Raw genomic sequence first — 20,008 nt, forward strand, 5'->3', positions numbered from 1 at the left:
ACCAGAAAAAAATAAAGGTAACTTTATTGTAAACAACATCTGCAAATTTACAAATGGTGCAGCATTAAAGATGAAACAGCCCTCTCTGTGACTGGATTTCGATGCATCAACAAAGAGCTCAGAGAAACGACACAGCTGAACAGAAACATTCCTTGCACGCTTTCCGTTTTGAACACACCACTTAACGAAGGTTCATCAACTTTATCAGTGATATAMAAATCTTAGAAGCTATGACTACTTTGTTTACAGCTGTGGTGTGAAATACAGAGAAATGTATTCACTTGGTCTACAGAAGGACTATAGGCTACCTGAGAGCCTTCTCAGAGCCTCAATAAAAGATTTCTACCTGAGATGGAAATGCTTTAAAAGAGTACGAAAGCAGTGATGCTGATACAGCAAAAGTGCCAATGAGCTGCTGAACCCTGCCCTCCTGAGGAGATAGGATGAGACAGCGGAGGGTCTCGACTTGCCCACTCTGGCTGCAAAGCCTCAGTGCTCCTCTGCAAGCGCGAAGCCACTGACCTGGCAAAGCACAGGTTGTCAACCGAAAGGGACAACCACGCCTGTCATCTCTGATCTTCTCTGAAGCTCAAGGACCAAAGCAGGAAGCTGGCTATAGAGAAGATTTGGAAAAGATGTCTTCTAAGCATCTGACAGTCTTGCCATTTGATTGACGTTCTCCCTTATATGCTGCAGGTATTATAAAGGAGGTTTTTATGCCATTAAGGCAGAAACTTGGGGGTAACTTCTTCAAAAAAATGGAGCCAAACAGTGAATATATCTGGCAGATGTATTCATTGCTAATCTTCTCCTTAGTACACTTAGATCTTTTTTCTTGGTATACATAGAAGCAAATAGGGCAGGAATAGTCAGGAAAACACAGTCAGAAATCTTTGTTCTCCTTCAAAGAAGAAAGCCATCAAATGATATTACTTATCCTCTAATAGCTTTCCTGTTTGCACACTGCAAGTTAATGGAGAAAGTTTTGGTGGCTGATTGCAGCCAGCGAAGTTAGAAACATCTTGCCAAAAAATAAGCCTGTTGCATATGGAGATAAAATTTTACAGGCAAGATTTTGTTTTTATTAGACACATCATACTACTTTCAGCAGCACTTAATGACTGGAATAGCACGGACGGGTTTAACTGCTTGGAGGAACATACTTAGACTGTGCAATTTCCAGCATTGTTAATCCTATCATGCTATGACACTGCTGGCTTAAATGTTGAGCAGATATCTATTCTGCACTCTTCTGGACAAGTATGCACACCTGAAAGGGTTTATACATGCCTGCTTCTGCATCCTTCAATATCTACATTTATCTACATCAATATTTGCATCATATCTACGTTTTTCACTGCAGAATTTCCATACTTTGCTAAAAATTAATTAAAAAGAGGAAATCCAGCCCAGGACTACTTACTGTCACTTTTTACTGACAGTAAGACCAAAACAAATGCCATCTGAAGCATTCAGGAATAGGTTAGAGTTGGAGATTGGCTTTAAAACACACCTGCAAAAATATATAAGAAGATATTAAATGATACCTAGCTTTGTGTKAGAATACTAATGCCCTGATTCGTGCACAGCTTGCAGTGTGTGCACTGAGTGTACAGCATGYGAGGAATATTACAGTGCAGAGAGCTCTAGGAATATATCTGAGCGTTAAAATTCAGATCAGAACTTCAGGATCAGGAAAAAAAAAATTAGGCCAGTGTTTACCCTCTGTAACACCCACCCTGCAAGTCATTTCAGGATTATCAGGCTATATATCATGTTTAGTGTTTTCATCCTGTCTTTGCTCCCCAAGCTGCTAGTGTCCCAAGCTGAGTTCTTACAAACAACAGCACTGAAAAGCCTCTGAGCATGAACATGCCYTGGAAACAATAATTTGGACCAAACTGTTTCAGGTATCACAGAAAATCTTCTGTTCAGAATATCTTATGCTAGAGGAAGGTGATGGACAGTATGAGCAGAAGCGTTTAGTCACAAGCTGTGGACTGCATCATGAATCAGTGTCGATGATAACTATTTGTCAGATATGTTTTATCCTTAATAACAGGCTGCTGTTGATAACTCACTTATCTAGAATCCATCAGCTGAATTTTTCCTATCATTTTTCTCAGCATGAGAGTCAGGGCCTTTAGCATGATTCTAATCATGAGGATCAGGCTCTTATTTTCCTTAGCACAGCAAGCTCTTTTTTTCTGTCTTAGCTCAAGATCCATCCATTCTATACTGCTAACTGGTCCAAAGTCCCGCCAACAGGTTACCTAAAAGCAGTAAATGCATACTAAATGGCAGTGTTAACAATTTAACAATTGGGTTACAAGCAATAAGTTACAAAAGCAGTCAGATGATCACTGTCTTTCCTTAGTTTTATGCTTAATGGTCACATTAGTTTTTGTAGTTGGACATAGCAGTTAACAGGCACAGTAATAAATCCGGCAAAGTGAAGTTTTAAATCATCAAGGCAGAGATCTGTGCTACTGGTTTGCCTCGTTATTTTCCATGTTGACCTCTGCTACCTTTATCTAGGTAGGTCATGCTCCTTTGACTTTACTGTTTTGGAGTCTAACAGGCAAGAGCTAGCAGTGAAATCCTAAACCTTGACCGCATGTATGCCAAGTCAGTGGGTATCCCAGACTCTATAAAACAGCGAATCAAGACCTCCAAGCATTATCACAGCTTAAAATCAGAAGTRTTTTGAGACAGCAACAATAAAAACATGTTTTCCTTCCTATTTGTCTCTTGCAGTTTAAGACTCTGTTATTCAGGTTTTGCCAGCAACTCTGTGAGGGCTAGATAACTTTTTTTCTCTTTTTTTTTTCTTTTTTTTTTTTTTCTTTTAAATGCATATATTCTTATTTAATCACCAGAGGAACAGGAAGACTTCAGCAAGAACAGCAAGAATACAAACATCACAGTCAAATCCCAAGACTGATAACCATGTGCCTGACAGAAAGGTCCCTCATCCCCGACTGCAGGATCCACATACTGCAGCAGTAATCATATTAGTGATAAAGATCACTACATTTTGTCTTTCCTCTTTCTTAACAGGTTTCCTATCTGATTCACTGTGGTGTTTATTGAGTTCAGCAATGTTAGGACAGTGTACAACTGCAGTAAAACTGCTATGAATCATACCTTCTATGTGTTCCTTCCTATAGCCACCAATGCTTTATATTGTTGTCTAGATATCCAAAAAAAAAAAAAAAAAAAGAAATTTACTCAAAGCATGTATTCTATTTCATTTTTATTAAGCCTGGCTCTCTGTCTAAACTTTTGACATTTTAAGCAGCAAACTTAGGGTAGAATGTATCACTTTATTCTGAACATTTGTAACATCTAATGATCTGCTCAGGTAAAAGCACAGGGTAAAAGGTCTTTCTTATTGATGCAAAAAATATTACTTCTCCATTGTTTTTCAGTTCACAAGCAYCCCTCACCTTCCCCTTGATAAATTCCTTTAAGTCTTCCTTGTTCTTGACTTAGAAATCTCATTCATATTTATTTGGGGTGGTACCGGTCTTTTTCCACAAAGCTGAATTAACATTGCAGCACTTTCTCCTGGTCTAACTTCTGAATATCATCATTTTGAAGRTATGCAGCTTATTGTGTTCACCTCCCTCTTATTCTGCAGCTTTGAGGGCATGGGTTCCTGTAATAATTCCAGAACACAGAGGCAACTGGGGAGCCCTGAAGGACCGGAATCTTTTTTGGAGAGCACAGGAGCATCTCTGTGTACTCCACCAAGAACAGGCATATTTTCCAGGGGAAAATCAGTTGGCAGCAAAGATTGTTGYACACAGCTTTGATTGCTGCTCGCACCAGCCAGCTGAGCTGGCTGCAGGAATAGGGAGCAGCGCAGAGGAGCCCAGCGCCTGCCCAGGAGCTGTGGGAGTAACACTGTGGCTAAGGATTTTTCTATTTTGCTTTGCTGTCTGACACTTGATATCTTCTGTYGTGTGTCTGACAGTTCCAGGGGAGCATGTAATAATTCTCATATATAACACAAGCTTCATGACCTGGCCATGGTCCAGTGAGGTTTGCTCAGTGCCTGCACCAGGCAAAGGCTGTGATTCGAGTGCCCTTTGTGCTCCCGTGCCTTGCAAGGCAGAACAAGCTCTCCAAGGTTTTCGGTCAGTGCATGTCTGTCATGTTTCATTTGGCCTGCTGCACATCAAGGTGATACCTTCAGCAAGTGCATTTTCCTGCATTGTTGATTTCTGCTTTCTAATTCCACCTGCTGGGCCCCAAACTGTCACTGCATTGGTCACCCGGCCACAGAAAAATTCACTGGCTATTTCCTATGTCTTGGCACAGTTCTTGTTAAGATTGTTAGCTCTGAAAGGGTTATAGATTACCATTTATCTTTGTGTGTCCTATGTGTATGAGCACACATTCAGGTAGGTTTTATTAGTCCTGTCCTTCCTGTGTGGACTGCACATGTGTACACATGTGTTTATGTGTTTGCATATTCAGGTTTGCATATATGTCACTGAACAAACCAGATGTGTGTGTCTGTGTGCATGTAAGATGGATAATGCATCCATCTGTTCATATATGTACATTATGTGCCTTTTTGAGCTGCATGAAGATGAGCTAATATTGTAATTTGTTCTTCTGCATGCAGGATGCCTCTGTCTGCATGTTAATGTTCCTCAATGTTGTTGCCATTTGAATCATACATTATGTAAGGAAGGCAGCACTGCTTCCCGGTGGAGAACATTTATTTTAGGTTTTCATTTTCTGAAATGATTTCAAGATGATGCTCCATCATTATGAGAGGAAAAAAAAAGTGTTTTGACTGACTGAGCTATTTATTGAGATTGGGAGCAATGCTAAATGTGGCACTTTGGGTCAGTGGGTGGGATCCATCTCTCCTAATGCTGGCTCTTCTCAAATCAGCCTAGTCTAAACCGGMCATCCAGGCTCTTCTTGTAGTCAGTCGAAAAATTCCCAATCTCTGCAGAGAGTTGCTTTGTAGACATCCCATATCAAAGTAGTTGGGCGGATGGGCTGTCTAAGAGCAGGTATTTGTTGCTTGTTGATGGAGGAGGAGAMCTTTATGTCTTTATCCTGAAACTCCAGAAAAGCCAGAATAGCTGAACAGAACCYAGCAGTCTTCATATGTTTCATGGCCAGAGATGCTTTCAAGAAGTTTTGTCAAGTCTAGGCATGGCTCACATTGGATGAAAGGACTGGACTAGGAATATGTGAACTCTGAATGGCACAGATATTTAATAGCACAGATCCTAGATGGAAATCTAAACAGAGGAACACAAAACTAACCCCAAAGCCAATGAAATCCCCCTGAATTTCAGGGCTTTGAATCCAGTCCTACAAGTGAAAGATATCTTACAAATAATGAAATCCTCTATCTTTAGAGCTCTCCCCAGCAGAGTGGCAAGGCCAGGTAATGTTTGTATTAGCCTGGTGCTGCTGTGCAGACAAACACAAAACTGCAGTGCTATCTCGTTGATAAGCTCCAGAATTTAAAGGAACACGCCTCCAAAGGGAGAGATATGGTGAGCAAAAACAGGACCCAGGAAATAAACAATGAATACACCCTTTTTTTTCCAGTGGTATCCCCATTTCCCCCGCCCAGTCCTCTGCAGTATTTGCTAAAGGAAAGATAGCAATCCTAAGCAAAACCTGCTTTATTGGTCGTCTTGTAAATACTGAGGCATAAAGCAGGCACAGATTCAAACTGAGCACAATATCCAGTGGAACTAATTCTCTGTGGTTTTGCCCTCATTAAAAGAGAACTGAAAGTCTATCTAATGTGCRACTCAGATTTGAATAAGAGGAATGAAATGAACTTTCCCCTTTTTTAGCCTTGCTACTCTTGGGACTATCAGTAAGTCCATAGGCCTGGAGAAGCACGTTTATTTATAGAAGAGAAAGTTTATTTATGAGTATCAAGCTGCATAAAATCTTACAGAACGGGGCTCTAACTATGTTCCAAACCTCTGTTTAAGATGAATTCTTTTTAAGTGACCACTCTCCCAGGGCACTTGCAGTTTATCTTTATGCAGGGTACTAGACTGACACAATTCAAGGAACTAAGTGCCAATGCTTATTTTTAAGGGGTGAGAGTCTTGTTATGTGTGAGAATTTCACTGGGCTTTGGGTGGAGCTGGATCCATTTCCATATTTTAACAAGAATGTTTTGGATTTGGCTGATTTTTACTGGTCTCAATATGGAAATACTTTGGATTAATACATTTTTAGGGCAATAATAGCCTGTCTCTCTTAGGCATGCTTCATGGCTGTAGCCTTTTATTATCCACTCTTTTCCTCTTCTCCTCCATCATTCCACGACCCCTGACTCCTTGRCATCTCTGCCTTCAGAGATCTATAGTACTATATTTCCTTATCACCAAGCATCGTGTCCTTTTGCTCTGAGATTTGAACTTGGGAGTGGGAAAAAAATCAGGAAATATAAATAAACCACATACTTTTCTCTCTTCTGTTCATCGGACGCAGCAATACTTCAGCTCTCTCTCATGTATCTTATCTCTAATGTTGGCATGCTTCACTATGGGGGCTYGACTTGTGGTTTGGGAACTACTGCTTTTGGTGACGACTTGTTACTTTTTTGTCTCCTGTTCATCATGTCCGAGCTAACTCGACAACTTTCAGTAGCTGACAGATTGTCAACATAGGAGCCGGCGTTTTCTGTGCACAGAACAAATGCAGTAATAGCTTTCAAAGCACAGTGTCTGAGAGCCTGCTGCTCTGTTTCTCTCCTCTCCACACCAGACATGTCCCAGTCCTTTCCTGGAGGCTCTTGTTGCAGGCAGGAGGGGGAACCAGCCCACTTTTTCCTCCCTTTCTGCTGGGCCTGCCAGCCTGGAGTCTGTRGTGGTTATGGTGTGGCTTAAAGCAGACCTGCAATGACTATTTCCCATCTGGTTCTGAACAGCTGTCAGCTGGAGATGGGTGCCAATGTCCATGGACGAGCGCCCGTTTGCACCGCGTGTGCACGTTGGGGTTCATATGCGTGCAGCTTCAGAGATCTCTGCTGGGAACCACCCAGCAGCTCTCTTCTTGTTGCAAACGTGTATGCAGAGCACCTCTCTCAAACATCCAGAGTGTTCTGCATTGCTGTTTGCAAGCAATAGCTTGGGTTGCTATGGCATACTACCTAAAAGGCTACGTTCATGTGTGGGTCAAAGTATTTCAGGGAACTAGACAGCGTAGCTGGAGAAGCATTTTGTTTGGTTTTGCAGAAGGATCTGGGAGAGCTGCCAGCCTGGTATGTTGAGTAAGAATCAGAAAGGMCCATGATAAGTCCAGCTTTCCCTTATGACACAACACCAAAAATATCAGCTATGATGTTTATATCTGGTCTTCACATATTGACCATGTCAGACCTTTAGGGGTAGTTTTTCTTCAACCACAACATGTTTTCAAGATGTATAGRAGTTTCTAGCGTAATACCTGCATGTAGCATACCCACAAAAAGGCAATGCCTTTGAAACTTTTCCAAGAAGGAAATGTTCAAATAAAAATGAATATGGCATCCTTACAACAGATCAGTTTAAATGTCCACCTAAGGAAAAGTGAGGATAATTTAAGTGAGTGGGTGGAGGCAATGGGCATTAAATAAAAAGCAGCATGTGTTAGAAAACACGGCTGCTTGTTGGYGTTTCTGAACAAGCCTTTTGTGAAGTTTTAGTTTCCTCTGGAAYCACCTGGGTAATGGGACCAGCTTTCCAGTGCTTGCTATTGCCCATCTGGCTGTAGGGCTTTGTGTGCTTGGCCAGGACCTCACAAGTTTTGGGACTGCTGGTGTGTGCCATTTAACCAAGGAGAGCAGCTGTTGCCTTTATGGAGCCAAGATCTTGTCCAGTTCCCCACCGTGAGCTTGTCATATGAGCCATCATCATGATGGAAATAATAAAATTTGCCCTTCTTCAGAAATTATTTTGTTGTCTGCCAAAGAGAAGAGCCTTTTCAAATGCAAACCCTGATGTTTTCATTTATTAAGAGATATGRTGCCAGAGTCACCAATCTGCTCCTGATGCCTAGTGCTGCTCTGAAAACAGAGATGCTGCCTGCGAGGTTTAACCCAGCCGGCAAGTTGAGGCCTGTGGCTGCTTTGCGATATTAGAAGCAGCAGGAAACAGCCAGATGTTGGCTAGCAACAGCCCAAGCTCCATGTTTCCCAGCCTGTTACTCCCCTAAAACTTGAGCAGATGTTGAGCTACCTATGGAATTTTGCCGTGAGCACCACTATTTAATGACGACTTTTGTCTGGGCTTCTCAGAATACTGAAAGAATTGGTTACTCTTGTAAAATGCAGGGATTTGAGGTAAAACCACCATTTCATATAGGAATATTTTAAGTTAACTACTTAGGACTCACAAAGGTAGCTTCTTTGTGTACTGGTGAACACARCTCTAGACTAACAGGGTTCACCTGATTTGAACTAACCCAGACTGACTGTGTTCACCTGACCAGTACTTCAGACTAAACTTGTGTTCCTGGAGTCTGGCTCAGCTCTATCCCAGTCAAATTTCTAGGGAACACAGACAGAAAACAAAACAAACAACAACAAAAAAACTCCTTTCAAGGACAGTCTTGCCCAGGCTTGACCCATCTACAATGCAAGGTTTAATAGGTGGGAATTCTGCTKTTCTAATTTTGTGCTATCCCTGTTCTTTTTTCAACTGTGCTTTCATGGTGTGAAAAGTCTTGTGCAAAGCAGAACTCTGCTGCATCTGTTTTTGCTAACGTCAAGAGACTGCTTTGTTTGACTGCGCCCCTGTCCTCTCTTGCAGTAGCAGAAGACTTTCTGAACAGTAGTTCAGAAGGAARGCATTTCTGCCGGGGCTGACAAACCGGGTGTGTAACCAGGTGAAATGCAGGTGGAAGTAACTTCTCAAATGCATTTTTGCTGTGTCAGCTGTTTCCCTGAAGCCGGGATGTTTCCATCTGTTTGCTTGTATTCCTCACATTCAACTTATTCTTGGAAGCACTTTTATTCCAGAAATCATGTGGGCACACGTATAGTTAAACGCAGCCCGAATTCCCTGGGAAGTCGCTGCGAGGAGAGCGGAGGAGCATTGCTAGGTGTCTAAGCAGGTGTTTTCCAAGACGGCGGCGGGATCACTGCTGTTGGGAGAGGCGAGGGGGCGTTTGGCAGCGTTCGGGGCAGCGCTGCAGCGTTGCGGCCGGGAGGTGGCGGCGTCGCGTTGCGCTGCGCCCGTGGCCCCGCGCGCCTCTCCCAGCGCAATTCCCGCTCCTCCAGGATGACAATAAAATCCCTGGTGTTCTAGCTACACAGCCATCCACAGGTGAATTAACAAACAAACAAACAAACAGACAAACACTTTTCCAAAAAAACATTTCTTGTGTCGTTGCTCTATTCTAAACCTCCGAAAACTGTGACCACATCACAGGACCACATCTGGATCTGGTCTATCCAGATTTGCTTCTATTGTCGCTTAATAAATAATGTGACATTAATAATAAATAATAGTGACGTTAATAAATGTCACTAAGGAAAGAAAAACAGATTACAACAAGAGAAAAAGAACGTAAGGAGTATTAAGCGTGGTGACCGTGTTTTGATAGATGAAGGTCTAATTTTCAGCTGGTTTAGATCAATATCTTTCATAAACTCTAGAGGAGGATCACTGGAGCAAACCATGAGAAAAAAAAAAAAAAAAACTAGAGTAAATCCTGTTTGTCTTGCTTCAATTAGTAATATCTTATAATGCTGCCTCACTATGGGGTGGAATTTTCCTTGGCTTATTTCAATTTCCATTGAAGTAACTTGGAAAATCCCAGTGACTTTGGCAGAAACAAATTCAAATAATCTGAGATTCTCTGAAATATCCTTCCTTTTCAAGAAACATCACTCCTTTGAGATCCAAAGAACTCTACTTTTCATAGAAGGTTTATGCTTCTTCACGATTGATGTTGAAAATGCATTACATCAGGAGTAAAGCAGAATGTAAATGAGATTATACACTGAGCTACCTACTCAAAAAGATTAAATTGCACAGCATTTTAAATATCTTGCATTCACAGTCTTTGGTCCTTCATTTCATTTATTTGTCTGACATTTGTAATTTATCAAATACTCCAAGTTTCCCCAGTTTAATTCTTTTTCTCCAAGGAGTTGACACTCAGTGAATTTGGCTCACTGTCTTCAAGACAGATTTCTGCTTTTTTTGTAAGCAAATTCCTGGAACAGGATCTGCTCCTTCAGCTTCTGTACCTTCACATCACAGCTGTGAACTGACAGAATCACGCGGAAAGCAAAGCTTTTTTCAAGTGTCTCCCCTGTCAATAAGGGAAAATATTCCTCTTGCAAACGAAAACTGTTTCTCTTCTGCATGAGTCATGACTCTGCTTGTATGCACAGAACGAACCATTTCCAGCTTCTCAGGCTTCCACTGGCATTTGGGAGAGGCTCCAGCCAGCCAAGATTCAAATGTGGAAACTAAATATGGTCATAGGGTTACATTCCCATTTTTTGCCCATTACTCAGGCTCTTGTATGCTGTATTTCGGTGCCTACTCCTTTTCTGCCCCTCTGCAGTGACGGTTTACTCTGCGGTTAAAGTTAGTAAGATCTTAGAGGGAACCAATTACACTAAAGGAGTGTATTTCATATTCTACTTAAGASTATGCTAAATAAAAAAGACCTAATATCGATGCTGGAGGGAAGCTTATTGCTAGATACCTTTATAAAGCTCCATACTAGAGGGTGTCATCTTAAGTCTTTGCATCAACTTCCAGCTGTAGTAATTGCTGCAGCTTTCATGGCAGATCCTGCCAAAAATAGGAAAACAAGAGGGARAGAACATGTTGTTATTTTTAAACAAAACAGCTTGTGTATTTTCAGCAACAAGAAGTCAGAGGGACATTTTTTATAATTATATACAACAGCAAAAGGGATATGATGTCATGGGAGCCAGGAAAATGCATCCTAAATTATACTACCTTTTAGTATGGAGCTTCATCAGATAGCCAGTGTACATCTAGGTACCTGTGAAGATGTTCAGCCTCTGCTTGCAACCCATCAGAATGTGACTGTGTAAGTACAGTGATGAACATGAGCTAAGAGGGGCATTTTAGCCTTATAGTGCTCTGAGAGGGTGAGACAGGGATGATTGATGTTGCTTTGCTTTCCCCAGGAGCCCTCGTCCCCATCTCTGGGATGGACTTCATGGACCTGCGTGGGAGAAGTGAGGAGCCTGGTCTCTCCCTGCAGGGCCAGATTCAACTTCCCAAGTAACTTGGTGTTCTCCACTCGCCTTACAACTATTTCATGCCGTGCAGAAACAGAAAAATTGAGGTATTCATCTGGTACCATTTGCTTTGTTCACAGCTCCCACCTTCAATCTCCATTTAAGATTTGTTAAGAAATGGTAAAAGCACAGTGCTGAAAAGTTTCTGTTTTCCCTTTTTGCAAGGCGTTTACCTAATGTTAAATGTGTAAATCAGTGRATGCAGTGAATTCAGCCAGTGACTATGTATGTGGGCTTCTGCTCAGGTCCCTGGATGTATTACMATTTTGTTTGGGAGATATTTTGTTAGTGGATGATTTTATTTTTACCGTCCAATCTCAGTCCGACTTTGTGTTTTACCTCAGCTCCTCTGTCAGGAACTAGATCCAAGATTTGTATAGAATAGCTGTGGCAACTACATATATAAGTAGACTCGAACTGGAAGAATTTGTTACAAAACTTTTACTGAAACTTTTCCTTTTAGATTGCAATTACTCTCTTGGGCATTTTTTTTTTTTTTTTTTAGATTATAAGATTCAGGTAAAAAAACTCCACAAAATAACTCATAGTACCTTTTATGGCACCTGCCATGCATTAGAGAGCTACAGAGTTTGGAATTCACATCAGATTGGATTGACTGTTACCAAGCTACTACTCAATAGCTACTGAAGCTTTTATGCAGAATAAGTGGCTTCAGGAAACAGCGGCTTATTTCTTTTTCTGTAAGAATCTGTTCTTTGAGGAGACACTTTTACATGGTGATACGAAGGCATCTTCATTTCAGTTGTGAGTACCAATATTTATCCTAGAAACAGAGAATTTGTTTTGTGAGAAGTATTCTATTTCATGCTCCTTTTCAAGTATTCAGAGCTTGCCTTGTGCCAATTATTTGCACCTGTCACAGTCTTCATGCGTATTTACGCTTGTCTTTTTAGCATCCATGGTTAAATCACCAGTTCTTTCATAAGGCTTTTAGGAGATGATGTATATTCTGCCTCAGATAGTCATGTGGTATTTTTATATACTGAAATTAAATAGTAAAGRGATCAAAATTGCTGCTCATCTGGATGAAAAATGCCCATGTATCATTGTTGGATAGATAAATTGTTTCTTAAGATAAAATTGTTATTACTTAACATACTTTCATTGATAGCAGTGTTTTGTGAACAGGACAGCTGAGTTGATGGGAGTGATTCGGAGTTTGCATGAATTAATTAATTTAGAGACAAAATTGACACACACATTGTTCATAGGGCCAATACAAGTAACATCATACAGGGGAGAACTGGATCTAATGCCTATGTCCCTGTCTGAGGGACACTTGGAAACTAGTACTAGAATTCAATAGGCAGTAATGAAATGATTATTTGCTAGTTAGTAACTGGTTTTAATGTGGTCAGTTGCCCACAAAAGATTGAGTTTTTTTTTTTTTGCTTCTATTTGGTGTTCGTAAAGAGAGACACAAATGAATACAAGTTCCATCCAGGAGAAAAATATTTAATATTAAACAGGGAATTACAGAGTGATTTTATTTGCATTACACTTTCTACTCAGAATAACCTACATGGAGTTTTGGAAACTTGCTCAAAGTGCCTTGATACTCTGAAATGGAGAGGCAGAATAGAATAGAAATAAGAAAGAAAACAGGGCAAGAGACTTCCTCTAGGACTTGCGCACATTTTTAACCTTCTGCAATGTCTCTAGACACCATGATAAGTTAGTTTGGAGGTCTGCTGTGGTGAGGGAAACCGCTTGAGCTGAAACTGTTGTGTACAGCAGCAGGGCTTGTGGATTCCTGTCAAGTCTTCTTAAACAAGTCARGTACAGCTGAGCTTTCCTGTGGGCTAGGATATGTCTGGATGAATAAATGAATTCCTGGATATAGTGACAATGTAACAACCACTGATGATCAAGCAAGGTGAAGGGATAGTAGGAACTATAGTAATGACAGTCAATTACTGAAGGAAGTATCACAGAATCATAGAATCATTAAGGTTGGAAGGGGACTTTAGAGATCATGTAGTCTAACCTCCCTGCACACGCAGGGTCACCTAGAGCATGTGGCAYGGAGCTGTGTCCAAGCRGGTTTTGAAGATCTCCAGAGAAGGAGACTCCACAACCTCCCTGGGCAGCCTGTTCCAGTGCTCTGTCACCCTCACTGTTAGGAAATTTTTGCCTTAAGTTCCTGTGGAACTTTTGGTGCTTCAGTTTGTGGCTGTTTAGTCTTATCTGTGGCCACCCCTGGAAAGAGACCAGCCCCATCCTCCTCACTCCCTCCATTGAGATAGTTGTATACACTGATCAGATCCCCCCTCAGCCTTCTCTTCTCCAGGCTGAACAGGCCCAGCTCTCTCAGCCCTTCCTTTGCTCGTAGGGCAGATGTTCCAGGCCCCTGATCATCCTCATAGCCCTGGGCTGGACTCTCTCCAGCAGCTCCACATCCTCTTGTACTGGGGAGCCCAGAACTGGACACAGTCTCCAGAYGTGGCCTCACCAGAGCTGTGTACAGGGGGATGATCACCTSTCTCGACCTGCTGGAGACTCTCTTCTTAACACACCCCAGGATCCCATTGGCCGTCTTGGCTATGAGGGCACACTGCTGCCTCATGGTCATCTTGTCATCCACCATGACACCGAGGTCCCTCTCTGCAGGGCTGCTCTGCTGAAAGTCAGYCCCCAGCCTGTACTGGTGTCTGGCGTTATTCCTCCCCAAGTGCAGGACCCTGCACTTGCCCTTGTTGAACTTTGTGAGGTTTCTCACCACCCAATTGTCTGGTCTGTCTGGGTCCCTCTGGATGGCAGTGCAGAGGGGCATTGCTAGGGCTGTGAAACTGTGTCAAAGATTTAAAGAAGAGAAATACAGGATGGCTGTATCTACAGGACTCTTTTTGAACATTATTAATAAAAATATTTGACTAAATTATTATTGTTAATTCTTTCCTGGTTTATTTTACTTTCCTTGTATATAGACTCAATCTTGCAAAAGAGAAATATTGCTTATCAAAAGAGCCAGGGTTCAAACTTCCTCAAAACTCAAGGCAGAGGGTGAGCATTGTGAGCATTAGAAGGAACCTCTAAGCATGTAAGATCAGGTCTTGCTGTTACCAGCAACTAGGTTGCTTTGAGCTTTCCTTACTCATCCATGAGATTTATTTTCATATATTGGATGAATGTCCAACCACAGTTGTCACAGTATAATTTTGGTTATAATGTTTTCAGTCAAGAAGGGAAAGAATAAACAGATACATGTAGAGTTGCAGGTTTTTCAGAGAACTCTGCAGAAAGTTTCTACCCATTACAGTGTGGAGCTGAGTAGAGAAGGATTTAAACTCCTTGTACTGAATACTGGTATTTGGTCAGGGAATTCTGCAAGAGAGAGGCAAATATGTGTTTTAGTGACCTTTCTCAAAGTCTGCTTGTTAGAAATATTTCAAGAAATTTTATCTGCAGAAATGATGCTCCAAAGATACTCAAATCACAAGACCAAATCCTGCTAAAATTGGAGAAAAACAGTTCCACATTTAGTCCATGGATATCTCTGTTTCACAGAATTCTTCACACTGTATCAGATGCTTATTGCAAACATGTAAGACAAGATAAAAAATTGTCAAAGTACAAATAAATTTTGACAATGCTCGTCCAAATCTGCAAGAACTTTATGCTCTTTTCTGTTGTCAGATGCTATTGTTGGGATACTTGCTGTCATACAGTGAGCCCAGATGACAGTGGAGGATTTGTGTAAGTGGGACAGATCGTATTAATAAAATGAGTGGCCTGGCAAGTCAACACATGTTGAGCTCAGCAGATATACACATGTTATGAATCCCCAGGACATTTGGGAATGCCTGCAGACTGTTCTTCTTGCTTCCTGAGTCCTGACTGCAGCTTTCAGTGATTCCCCAGCATGGTTCTCAGCATGCTCTTGTTATCCCTCCTTAGATGTTATCCCAACTTACATAGTATACTTTTGGATAGTATACTTAGATAGGATATACTTAGATATCCTTTTGATATAATTTCCTTTTCCTTCCTCTTTTCCTTCCTTTTCCTTCCTATTTCATATATATACACACACATACTTATTTTAGCATCAAGATTTGTTCCATTTTGCTCTTTAGTTTCCACATCACTTTTTTCACTCTGGTTTTCTGCTAGTAGAGTTTCTGGCAACATGCACATCTGGCAAACTGCATGTGGAGCTCTGGTTGCTAGAGATGGGCATGTTGAATGTTTTGATGAGTAATAGTTGCAGATGAACGCCTCCGTTCTGACAGCTGCCAACAAGTTATACAACAACAGATCCTTTGGTGCTTTAAGGGTTGTCTCGGCTGATCCTCAAGTGTAGAGCATATTTTGCAGGTCAGAATAACTAACCAGGAAAATACTGTTAGTGTCCAGATGTGCCAATGCGTACCTATTTCCTGGATAAAGTTTCAAAGATACGATCATGCGAGATTGTCATATAAGGGTGCCAAAACACTCCCCAAGGGCAACAGTCTCTGTAGAGAACAGAACAGCCTTCAGCCTCGACCCCCACTCTTTCAAACTATAGAACAGTATTATAGGTAGAACTGTTGGAACTGGAGAATACGACAGTGATTGAAAGCTGCTTTTACTCCTCTTTGCACTGCTGAGAGCTTGCAGAAAGAGAAAACCTGGGTCTGAAGACTTCAGGCCACTAGATGGATGCCATGGTGGCCAGACAGTACCTGTCAGGCAACTGCATTCCTATTGGAAACCATCATGCCCTATTAGAGGTCTACAGCTAGTTCCTTGGCGGCACACGAGGAAAACAGGCCATATGAAGAGGGAATCCTAATGGTTAGCAAACTGCCCCATGAGCTGCTCACTCTTACAGTAGGGAGTGCAGTGGAAAGGGTTTAGCTCCCCTCTATCTCAGGAAGCTGACAGCTTGACTGCGAGCCTCAAGGAGGTATTTCTGAGTCCAAGTTAGTGTCTCTGGGAATGCCGATCACCTTGGGTTCCCACAGGAGATGAAGGCAGGCAGAGCAACATCTCATCTCTAGGTCCCAGCTGTGCTTAGATGTGACCTGGACGCCTTTACTGACAATTTTACTGGCAATTATGTGCCTTTAAACTCTGCAGATCAGGCATCTGCAGAGTTATGTAAATTCAGATTTTCAAAGCAAAAAGAGAKAACAGGATTGAGCCTAGGGCCTTCTGTGGATTGTATCTGAACACAGCAATAAAAYGTGTCTTTCACAGGGTTATGTAAAGAACAAAATGAAGGCCACATGGAAAGACACAGACTAGTGACTATGGTCTAATCACAGTCTTTCCACTTTCACTATCTTTGGTAAAAATAATTAGCAGGATGTGCTAATTGAATGATACAATGAAAAACTTAATTAAAGGTATTAGAGAAGGAAGCAAGACGGGAATAACACAACCTGTAAAGCATGACATCAAGTAAGATAAATGCAAAATAAAATCTACTAAGACRAAATTGAAGATGACAGAGACCTTCTAGTTTGGCAGCGATTTGACTCTATGCTTCCCTCCTCTTCCTCTGGAGGCAAGGGAAAAAAAGACGGATGCAGCAGTCACCTGAGACAACAAAAGAAAGCAAATGAACAGAGAGCAACTCTAGTTTAAATCAAGAAAGAGAGAAAAGTTGGCTTAGATGCACTCATGGAAATTCTCCACCATTAACAAAAGCTTATGGCTTGTAATTACACCTTTTGGCAACCAGATTAAAAAATATATATTCCAAACAAATATTCTGCAGAGTTCTGTTCTTAAACAACCGAAAGGGATAAACCACAAAACCAATGATTGCACCCTCTAGCTATAACATTTCTTAAAATCAGGTTGATCTGGATTGTTTAGACTGACCACCTGGCTCCCCCATACATGGACCCTGGGTGTTAAGGAAATAGGTCAAGAGAGGTCATAGAGGTTCTATGGGCAGTGCAGTAAGTAATAAGTCAAATCGGTGTGTTCCCCTCAGGAAGAATTTTGGCCATGTGACATCATAAATGAATAGTTGTGCTATTCTAAATCTATCAGGCTCTTTCCAAAAGGAAGATGTTTTTGAATACTGGCATATTCAYTTGCTTTACTTTTTTACTGCAATCTTCAATTTACTTTTCATAATCTTCTTTTGAATTTTCTCCTAATACCTTGTCCAGAACATTCAATGCATTATTTACTGCCATTGTACCGTTAAATAACACTAAAACACCATTCTGCTATTGGAAAACATGCAACAGACCATCTTCTGCTGATTTTTTTTTTTATCTGAACATTAAAATAGATCTAATAGATTTGCAGGTAGAATTATAATAGCCTACTATTGGCTGTAATGGATTTTTATGTATTCGGGTAAAGGTGAGACAGATATTGTGCAATAACCTCAAAGACAAAGACTGCTCTGTCACAAGTTGTGTCTGTGTATGGGTGGGGAAAAGTTGTCATTCCCTAATTACATGTAGTAAATACTTAGGTTAAAACAAACTTTCATTAGGAAAAGTTCTGTTTCACCACAGTCTAAAGGAAAGTTTTAATTTATTTTAACTGAGAGCTATCAGGACAATCTGGCGCTGAATTTTAGATGGCTAAGATCTTTTATATAAAATTAATTAGAAGCACTCTTTTTGTTATGATATTGTCCAATTTATTGGATCTTAAGTCTCTTTATAAGTAAATAGCTTTATTCTCTTTTGGAATATAGAGAAGTTCAGAAACAGAAATCAAAAGAATTTGTCCAAGGTCATTATTAAACATCTTTACTAGTCCTTTTGCTTATTTACTCAGTAACAGAAAATATTTATTTGTAAAGAAAAGGGTTTTTTTTTTTTTTGGAGGGAACAACCTTCATAGGTCAGATCTTGTGTCATAAATTAGTATTTTGCACATTCTTTCCTGAGAAACATGACATAACTTCTTCTACCTTAATCAAGAAATACTAAGGTTGGCTTCCTAGCAACATGAGATTTGTTCATTCAGTTTTCTAGGAATAAAAGTCAGACAGGAGCTACCATTAAACATCTTTTTATTATAGTCTTTAATGTACATGCAGAATAAAAAAAAAGTGTCAGTTATGTCTGTAAGCATATAACAATGATTTAAATGTCTTTGATCAGCAATGTATTTGGATTAGGGACTAATAAATCTAAGTGAACAGACATCTTTCAGGATATACAGTTTATACGGTAAATCAAGAAGGTTTCTTTCAGACTGATTTTCCTCATAAAATATTTCTTGTTTACAATGTTGCTTGTTTTTAATACTGCAAAACTCTATAATAGTACACTCTCCGTTATGTACATAGAAAAACATAAAACTCTATCCATACCAGTGTCTGTTTTAAATGCAAACAATAGTAGTTAATATGTTTGTAACTTCTGTGTGCACCCTCCCTACCCCCCATTAAAAAACGCAGCATTTTCTACACAATCATCAACGCTTTGGCAGCAATTGAACTGAAGGCACTCCTGTGTTAGGTAAAGCAATACGTGGGATATCAGCACTAATTATAAAGCTGTAGGTGTACCAGGCAGCTCCATGTTCAATCTAAGGGCCACATCTTACATTCTCAGAGGCCAAGAACTGTTTTGCCATAGACCCCAACTGGAGCAGGCTCAGACCCCAGTGAGGTTTACAAAGGTTTATAAAGACGTTTTTAAAGCTGGTGACCCTCACAGTTATTTTTACATATGCTTTATGCAAACCATATGAGGATACACACAGTATCTCTGAACACAGTACTGTCCTGAGGACTAAAAGCTCTTGTAGGTCACAGCATCAACATTATGTTGCAAAGGCTTTATATTCTAGGCCTTGTACTTTGCAACATATGATAGTTTCACACAATATCCTCCATTTAAGACTTCCTTGCAGCTCAGCTAAAGAAAATAATTAAAAAAAAAGAAAAAGAATACACAATGTGAAATTTCTAAACCATCTCTTGAGATGGATTAGTTTAGACTCAGTAAAGCATCAGTTCTCCAGAAAATATTCTGTGGACTCTATGGACTAGTGGCATGCTGACTTCTGCTGATAGGAAAGTGTTTAAAGCTGATGATAGGAAAGATTCTCTCAGAGACAGCTCCCTCTTGGCATTATGTGGCTTACTTTTGGCACACCTCTATTTTCTTTGTAACTCTGGGTTATCTCTGGCCTACTTGATATATGTATTTATAYGAATATTTGAACAACAACAATAAAAAAAACTATGAGATAAGCACCTAAATGCTAACTAAGGGTTGCATCACAAGTCACAGTCAGGAAACATTTCCATAATGACCAGTTTTAGTTTTYAACTTCAGTTTGCCTCCGCAGTTCTAGCAAAGGTTGAAAAACAGCTGGTTGCAAACTTCCAAAAGTGAGAATGAGATAGAAAGGCACTAACTGAAGCTTTTTATGGACATGAAAACTTTCATATGTCAATGTCTTCAACCTGATAAAGTGTTAGATTTTCAAAGCATACATTAGTTTAAGCAATTTGTTTACTTAACTAATTTATTCACAGAACACCATATCTGACCAGGACTCTAAACGGCTGTGGTCATCTGACAATACAATAGAAAAAGAACATTCTGCTAAAAATCTGCCAGCTTGTCATGTTCATTCTGCTGCAGTAGCTCTACACTCTTTGGCCACAGTGGCTTTCTAAAGTTGGAAAGCACTTTTGCAGTTCTTCAACACTGTTGTTGATTTTGCTTACAAGGAATGAATGACAGGATAAAAAGGAATCCAACAACAGCACTTCAGTTTCTGAGTTGTCAGTAAGAG

The sequence above is a fragment of the Nothoprocta perdicaria genome, unplaced genomic scaffold, assembly GCF_003342845.1.
Source record: "Nothoprocta perdicaria isolate Ctin4 unplaced genomic scaffold, notPer1 scaffold_125, whole genome shotgun sequence".
Lineage (NCBI taxonomy): Eukaryota > Metazoa > Chordata > Aves > Tinamiformes > Tinamidae > Nothoprocta > Nothoprocta perdicaria.